Source organism: Capsicum annuum, chromosome 1 (genome assembly GCF_002878395.1).
Source record: "Capsicum annuum cultivar UCD-10X-F1 chromosome 1, UCD10Xv1.1, whole genome shotgun sequence".
Taxonomy (NCBI): Eukaryota; Viridiplantae; Streptophyta; class Magnoliopsida; order Solanales; family Solanaceae; genus Capsicum; species Capsicum annuum.
The window spans coordinates 115,825,196-115,834,412 of NC_061111.1; the positions used below are offsets into that span (position 1 = coordinate 115,825,196).

The window sequence follows — 9,217 nt, forward strand, 5'->3', positions numbered from 1 at the left end:
TACAATAATATAATACTAAAATTAAACTACACAAAACAATAGATAATAACATAAATTGAAGAACCAGACACTAGGAGAGTAGTACTTCGACTACTAGTGAGGACAACAAGACAATGCACTCCTACTTACTAACCTGCTACTTCGTGTCCTTCAAACCTTCCTACCTAAGGTCATATCCTCGATAAGTTGCAACTACGTCATATTCCGTCTAATCATCTCTCCCCAATACTTCTTCGGTCTACCTTAGGGCTAGGCATATTTTGGATAAAACCAACAAAATCGAAATTTAATTTAGGTTTCGATTTTTCGGATTGATTTCGATTTTCAATTTTTAAAATTCGGTTAAACGGTTCGGTTTTCGATTTTCTTAAAAAAAAATTTGGTTAAACCGAAAAACCGAAAACCAGAATTATATAAATAATATTATAATATATATATATATATTATTAATTTATTATATATATAATATATATATTATTAATATATTATATTATATTATATTAATTATATAATTTCTGAACCCTAATTCCCTAAAGGCGCCCAATTCCTAAATCCCTAAATCATATAACAATTCAGTCACACGTAGTCACACCGTTTTCTCTTTACATCACCGGCGAAATAGACAATAGACCGCCGGCACAAGAGATGATATACCACCGGCGATCTACTCCCTTTCTTTACAACGACGCTGCGACCGGCGACCCGCAACCGCAATCCGCGACCAGCGAATTTGGTGTTTCGTGTTTGTTGAGCGGCACCGGCGACTGTGATCTCTTTGTTTGAGGCGGCGGCGCGACTATGGTTTTTGTTTGTTAAGCGGTGACCGGCGGCGACTGGTTTTCCACTTATTTGTTCCAGCGATTGCCGATTAGTCAGTCTTCAAAATATGTCTAATCTGGTATTTTTCTTATGATTTTCATTTAACTTGATAGTTTAAGGTTAAAGGCTAAGAGCTAATAAATAAATTTTTTCATTTTCACAGATTGGAAGTAGGGTAAGTGAAGATTGAGCATCAAATAAAAATGTTTCAACTTCATCTTCAAATAAAGTTGAAACTGCGGTTGAAGCTGAACTATCGAAAAAAAGAAAGGTCATGGAACCGAAGGCAAGATATTGGCAGTGGTTTGACAAGATTGTTGATGGAAAAACCGGAGCTAAGAAAGCACAATGTAAGTATTGTGGAAAAATTTATGCTGTTGCTTCAAGTGCTAGTGGTACTTCGTCCATGAATAATCACATGTTAAAATTATGTCCTTACCGCCCTAATGTTGGTGTGAAAGAGAAAGACAGTCAAACAAAATTAGCTTTTCTACCATCGTCTGCGGATGAAAAAGGAGGGGCATTGAGTACTTGGACATTTGATCAAGGACGAAGTAGGAAAGCTTTAACTCAAATGATAGTTGTTGATGAGTTGCCGTTTAGTTTTGTTGAAAAAGAAGACTTTAGAAATTTCATGAGAGTCACAGCCCCACAGTTTCATATTCATTCTCGTAGAACCTTGACAAGAGATTGTTATCAGTTCTACAATGAAGAGAAACAAGTTTTGAAAAAGGTTTTCAAAGAAGTGCGTCCAAAAGTTTGTCTTACGACAGATACTTGGACGTCCATACAAAAGATTAACTATATGTGTCTAACAGCTCACTTTATACAAATTGGAAATTGCATAAAAGAGTGATAAATTTCTGTCCAATTTCTAGTCATAAAGGTGTTGATATGGCTGCTTTCATTACTAATTGTTTGCTTGAATGGGGTTTGGATACTGTTTTTAGTATTACAGTTGATAATACTAGTTCCAACGATGTTACGATGATACAAATATCTACATAATTAAGTAACTGGGGAACTAGCATAATGGAGGGTCAACATCTTCATGTGAGGTGTATGGCACATATTCTTAATCTTATTGTGCAAGATGGGCTGAAGGAAATTGATAAGTCTGTCAAGCGAGTGAGACAAGCTATGAAGTATGTTAAACAATCTGCCGCGAGAGTTAAAAAGTTCAAAGAATGTTGTGAATCTCAATTGATAACTTGTAAGAAATTTTTATGTTTAGATGTTCCTACTCGATGGAACTCTACATACTTGATGCTTGAAACAACACAACATTTTGAGCTTGCATTTGAAAGATATAGTTTCTATGATAATGGTTTCTTGGATAATCTCCGTACCTGAAGATGGAATAAGGCAGGCGCCTTTGTAAGTGAGGACTGGGAAAATGTGAGGACAATGGTAAAATTTTTGAAAACTTTTTATGATCTTACTTTGAAAGTTTTTGGTTCAAAATATGTTACTACCAATGCACACTTTGTAGAAATTGCTGAACTTAATCTGATTTTGAAAGAGATGATAGAAAATGAAGATTCTAATTTGAAAAAAATGGCAGCAACTATGAGGGAAAAGTTCAGAAAGTATTGGGGTACTCAAGAGAAAATGAACAAAATGATCTTTATTTCATCTGTGTTGGATCCCCGCAACAAACTTGAATATGTTCCTTTTGCAATTGTAGACATGTTTGGAAAAGAAATTGGGGACAAGTTGTCCGATTCAGTGGAGTCATATATGAAAGCCTTGTTTGAGCATTATGTTAAGAAATCAAAAAACTCTTCATCTTCATCCACTTCTTCTTATTATGAAAATTCTTCATCCATAAGTGGTTATGGAAACTTTCAAAGAAGACAAATAATGAGAACAAAACAACAATTTGAGAAGCATGAAGAAATTAGTGGAGGTTCAAGCAATAAATCTGAGTTGGGAAAATATCTTGCTGGAGAGAGTGAGCCAGATTCGGAACAATTTGATATATTAGGTTGGTGGAAAGTTAATGAGCCGAGATTTCCCATTCTCGCTGAGATGGCTCGTGATGTGTTAGCCATTCCTATTTCCAGTGTCACATCTGCTTGTGCATTTAGCACGGGAGGTCAGGTTATTGATCCCTTTAGGAGTTCATTAACTCCTAAACTAGTGTAATCTCTTATTTGTCTTCAAGATTGGCTTAGAAGTGAATCTACTCCAGTTAATATCGAGGTAGATTTAGAGTATCTTGAGGAACTTGAAGTTGGTAAGAATTTTATGATTTTGTATTCATTATATTAAAAATAATTTCTTAGTTATATTGCACATCAACTAACAAGTGTCTTATATTTTTTACAGAAATGCCTTATAGTGGAACTGAATCTAGCATTGTTGATGTGTAGTTGTCCATAAGCAAATGTGAATTGTAGGTAAGTTTGTTTATGGATTCATCTTTTACTACTTCTACTATTTTCTTGATTTAATGAGTTAATGGACTATGGGAGATTATGTCTGGAAGTTGTTGAGATCATCTAGGAAAGGGGGATTACAGTTCTTGCGTTTCTTTAGTTTTTTGCAAAGGGGTACATTCCATTTTAGATGGATGCCCAGGCAAGACATGGGAACCAAACAAGAGAATAAACAATTTAGTATTCATAGGCAGAAACCTAAATGAAACTGCATTAAGAAAAGGTTTCAAAGGCTGCTTACGTGAAGAAAAGGTTTCTGAAACTTGTCTCATGTAAAAAATATTTTAATGAATGATGTACTGCCTCATTTGAAATGTACATTGAAGCTAATTTGTTCTTCCATCATGTTTTCTCTATCATTTTATGTTTGTGTTTCAGTTTGTGTGGTACATGTTTTCCCCCATCAGGTAGCAAGTAAAAAAGGTGTTATTTTTGGGCCTGCATAATGCTTTTTGGTTCAACTCAACTAAGTCATACATATGTCATCTTAGATTGCCAGGAATTCAAACTTCATAGCATAGATAAAAATCCTCTTCCTCTTTTCTACATTAACGCGGGATGCTTCGTGCTCTGGATGTCCCTTTCGCAAAAAAAATCCTGTTTGGATGAGTTAAAAGAAAGGGTCAAAGAAGCATTATAGCTGGCTCATTGCTGTCCTGTCAATATTATTCTAACAAGACATTTCTTTGTCTATTCTAACAAGCATTAAGCATGTTCTGTATCATATGGTTGATATTTTTGTTTTTTACTGGATTGCTTCATTGTTTGGATGATTTGTAATGTATTGTATTGTGTTTTGCTGATCTGTAGAAGTTTTGCGAGTCGTTTGATGAAGTGTTCGATGGGAAATGGATTGTGTCTAAAGAGGAGTATTCAGGTGAGGTTCTGTCTAAAGAGAAATTTTTGTCACATATTAGTGCTCACAGGCAGCTGCAGTTTTTGTACCTTGCAGAAATGGTTTTCTGTCTTCCTGTTCAGTATTATGATATTCTATTTACCCCTTAAGTCCTTCGTGTAGTTATATTGTGAACAAGATCTTACATGTGAATCTTGCATGGTTTGTGTTAATTAGACTAATCTTGCTTCACGTTTAACTAGAAACGAAAGCACTAAGCAGCCTTATGTGGAGTAGCATTTGATGTTGGATTTGAGAAAGATGAAGTTATAGTATCTTTTTTTGTGTGGGAAGGAAATTAGGAGTCTAGGACTGAACAAGAGCTGACCTTTGAGAAAGTTACAAGGTAATATGCTTTACTATCCTTCACAAGACGTAATCTTGACTAATCTTCAGCGTGACTGAAGAGCATATCGTTTTTAGTATATTAGGGCGTTTGTATTTGAGAATTTATTTTTCTTTGCTGCCAGACCTCCTCTCTACATCGACGAGTTGCTTTTCCCTATCAGAAAATCTAGGTGACCCTTTGTACATTATTGAGAGCACTTATTATTAATCTTTGTTGGCAAATTCTGAAGGTTTCTTTAGTACATTGCCTCCTTAAGGTGACATGATAATGATACTAGGTGACATGATAATGATCCTAGGTGCAGTATAAGGTATGATGATAGAGTTTTGGTGATAATTTTTAGTATTAAAGTTTGGAAGCATTGTCGTCATGTTGGTTGAATTTGGTGTGATGAATTAAGAATTCTGATATTTGGAGAGGAAAATGACTTCTAACCATAAGTTAAGGAAGTCGATTTTTCCTTTTGATGAAGCATCTTTTAAAGGAAATTATCGTATAACCAAATACTAAAAAACATTCAGATGAAGGGTTATACCTAAAGATGGGCAATTCAAATCTGCTAAACCTTTTTCTCTTATGAAATGAAGGTATATTTTAGGTGCTGTATTCTTAAAGCTTTGCAAACTTCTACAGGTGCTGCTGTATTCAAAAACCTGTGGACCCTAGCCTTTTCATTCATCGATTCGCTGATCGAGTAGACCAGTTGTTTTATGGATTGATGGTAGTGACTGTTTTGTTGTTTTATGGACTCTTCTGTTGTTTTATGGACTAGTTTATGGACTGTTTTAGTGACTCAAATATTTTGTGGACTATTTTGGTGACTAGGAACTATTTTATGGACTATTTTTATGTAGAAAGTCTGTGCTAGTTGATTTATGGACTATTTTTATGAGTTTTGTGGACAGGATTGTTTATGCAAATTTATATATAATGATCAATGACGTTATGTATTATGTTAAGCTTATGATTATTTCATTTCGTTTCATTCATGTTGAGTTATTTATAGTTATTTATATTTGGGAAGGAAAAATAGGTTTGAAAAAATCATTTTTCTAAAAAAATCATCAATTTTAAATGCTCAATTATGAAAAAGAGACGCTCTCTACTTTAATATTTCAAATCGAAATAAAAATCCGAAATAACCGAACCGAATTTGTAGAAATTGAACCAAATCGATTTTATTTCGGTTTGGTTATGGTTGTCATTTTTGTCAATTCGAAAACTGATAAATCGAATCGATATTAAACAATCAGACCGAATCAATCGAACACCCACCCCTAGTCTACCTTTTCCCTAAAATCCATCCATAACCAACCTCTCACACCTCCCACACATCTCCTCATCACATGCTCGAACCATCTCAACCTCACTTTTCACAACTTGTTTTCCGTCGAAGTCACTTCCACCTTGTCTTGAATATCGTCATTTTTAATTCTCTCTTTCCTAGTATACCCACATATCCATCACAACATCCTCATCTCCATGACTTTCCTCTTTTGAATGTGAGAAAGTTCTTAACCGGCCAACATTATGTCAATACAACATAGTTGGCTTAACCACCACTCTGTAGAACTTGTCTTTAAGTTTAGGTGACACCTTTTTTCACACAAGACTCCAGCTGCGAGCTTCCGTTTCATTCACCCTACATCATACGGTGATTGACATCCTCATGATTCTCTCCATTTCCAAACATAAAGGAGGAAAAGACAAAAGATCAAACAATAGGTGAATCGACATTGCATGCAGTGGATAACACACTCCTTTCCTTTGCCTCAAACTTGTATATCATAAATGTCTATTTTTTAATGAAATATTATTAATTTTGTAATACATAAATGACTTATAATAATTATTTAGGGGTGATATAATAAAATTACAGTTGAAACAGCTGAAACAGACATGTCATAAATGTCTATTTCTCCCTTTTAAATTAAATATTATATTTTCTAATAAATAAATGACTATTAACAATTAATTAGGGGTGATATAGTAAAATCACAAAGCAGTTGGTTGGCAAGTATGTAAAAAATCACTTAAATATTTGTAAAAATTTTCTAAGTGGGCCTCATATAAGGCATCAACTTAATTTAAAATATCAAGAGTTAATTTATCATTTTATGTTAAATATTATTAATTTTGTGATACTTTAATGACTCATAATAATTAATTAGAAGCGATATTTAGTAAAATTACGATTGAAAGAGCTGAAACAAACATGTTATAAATGTCTATTTTTTAACTAAATATTATTAGTTTTTTAATATATAAATAATTTATAATAAATAATTAGGGGTGATATTGTAAAATCACTGTTGAAGAACGTCATCTTAATTTAAAACATTAAGAGTTAATTTATCATTTTATGTCTATTTTATCTTTTTTATTAAATACTATTAATTTTTCAATACTTAGATGACTTATAATAATTAATTAAGAGCGATATTTAGTAAAATTACGGTTGAAGCAGCTAAACAGCTGCAGTAGACATGTAATAAATATTTATTTTTCATTTTTAATTAAATATTATTAATTTTGTAATATATAAATGATATGTTTTACATATGTAAAATCAACATTATTAAGCGTTATTTGTTAGTGAATTATATTTACCTTTCATAAAAATAATATTTTATTACTATATGTTTTTCTTCAGTTCCATTTTACTTGATACAGATTCACTTGACATAAATCTTAAAAAAATATTTATTAAAAATTTATTTTATTAAATTAACTTTATTTTTATACTTTAAAATTTTAAATTTAAATATTAGCATTTTTATATAAGACAAAAATAATAATTTTTCTTAAATTACTAAAAAAAAGTATGTAAATTTCTTTTTTTGACTATTAAAGCCAATGAAAATAATAAAATTTATTATTTTAAGTTTTTATCTATAATTAATTAATATGAATTATCATCTTATTAAATTACTTAAATTATTAAATTTAACATAACAATACCAAAATAAGAAATATACGGAGGACTTTGGGCCCACTATCTATGTCATTTTTGGAAATTGAGAAGTACATGGGACCCATTCTGTATTCTTTGTAGGGGTATTATTGGTAATAAAATGAAAATATGTGGCCTTTTTGTAGTAGCATGATTCGTATTTAAATAGAAAATGTGGGCTTTTTCTAAACCTCATATTGAGGTACAAATAATACAACAGTAAATACAATATTTTAAAGCAGATTAATTTTATAAACTTATTTTAAAGACCTTAATAACCTTCACAGATTTTTGTTTAATGTCTTTCTAACAGATTTGTTGATTCTAGCATTTCTACTATATACAAAACCAACCTACACTATTCTAATGAAGGGACCTATTTATAGTTTGGGGAAAGGATAAAAATAACAGTTAGGTTGAAATTAATTCGATAAAAATGGTCATAAGATTTTAATTTTCAATTTTAGCCATTTGCTAGTAGCTAACGCTCTTTTTCTTTCTTTTTTTTTTTTTTTGGTTATTTTTAATTTTTGGTTTATTGACTGATGCATCTGTTTTTTCTTTTTGAGGGAGGGGGTTCCGTTGCTTCTTCACCTTTTGTTTTTTTTCCTTCTTTGTTTTTTTTTTTTTTTAAATAATTGATCTCTTTTATTTAAAATTTCTAAAAAATATATCAGATAAATTTTTGTAGGTTCTCTTTTTTCTTTTAGCTATTAAATACAAAATAATTGTTATTCTTACTTTTATTAATCAACTACAAAAAGAGTGTATTTTTATTGATTATAAAAATAATATATTTTAATGATACATATACATATTTTAATAAACAATGATAAAATTTTTATACGTATCTTGTACAGATACATACTCTATACAACAGTGATATAATTTCTATACATATCTTAGACAGATACATACTTTATACAATAATTATACAACAATTTTATACATATTCTATACAATGATATAATTGCTGGCTCCGTTGATCTGTAAATAGCCTCATTTTATCCCAAATTTAACTTAACAAATCTGCTAATACTGATTTTGTTTCTGAAAGCTAGGGGTTCGATTAAACTAGATGAGATTGATGGTCAAAATTTATCATATGGCATATGTGTCATTGCTATCAATACTAACAGTTACTCCCTTCCTTCCATATTAGTACCTTACTATATATAGTTATACTAAATTACTTAGTCAATTTACAAAATCAAGATAGAATTAATTACTATATTTTTCTATTTCACCCTTACATTAATTCTTTTTTAAAATGATTACAAGTTATTTGTCAAGTTTCAAAAAACTTTCTTAAAGGGCACGTAAAGGCTGAGAGTAGACATAGTGAGGGTTCTACTTAGTTTTAGAAAACATGACGTGTTTTGCTAACATAGTGGAGAAGATTTGAGAAAAGAGACACTTTGAAAACTTATTTTGGAAAAGAGACGCTTATTTATTTTTGAATTAATTTTCTAGGGTTTGGGAAGAAAAAATAGAAAATGTGTGGGGTATGGGTTAAAGCGTAAAGACAGAAGTTATTGGAATCCCTTATATTTTTTTAAATACTTTTCACACCCCACTTTTCACTAAAATACCAAAAAAAATTCTCTCTCCCCACTCTCACCATCGGCTCTCCCGCTTTAATTCCCTCAACCTTTATTTTTGATTTGTATCTTGTCTAAAGCTTTAAGAACTTCCATCTTCAACTTTAGGTAATTTCTATTCATCTCCCGAGTAATTTGTGATCCATATTGATTGATTTT

At 31.3% G+C, this 9,217-nt stretch overlaps 1 long non-coding RNA gene across 3 annotated transcripts; it reads left to right on the plus strand.

The window, feature by feature from the left end:
- Positions 1-487: 487 nt before the first annotated feature.
- Positions 488-5,457, plus strand: LOC107876548. Of its 3 annotated transcripts, none has more exons than XR_001676064.2 (5): positions 488-898; positions 983-3,058; positions 3,151-3,221; positions 4,071-4,137; positions 5,138-5,457. It is a non-coding gene; the product is annotated as an uncharacterized LOC107876548 (long non-coding RNA). The 3 variants fall into 3 exon arrangements; XR_007052388.1 differs by having other exon boundaries at positions 517-898; positions 4,071-4,501; XR_007052389.1 differs by having other exon boundaries at positions 517-898; positions 4,359-5,457.
- Positions 5,458-9,217: the final 3,760 nt, after the last annotated feature.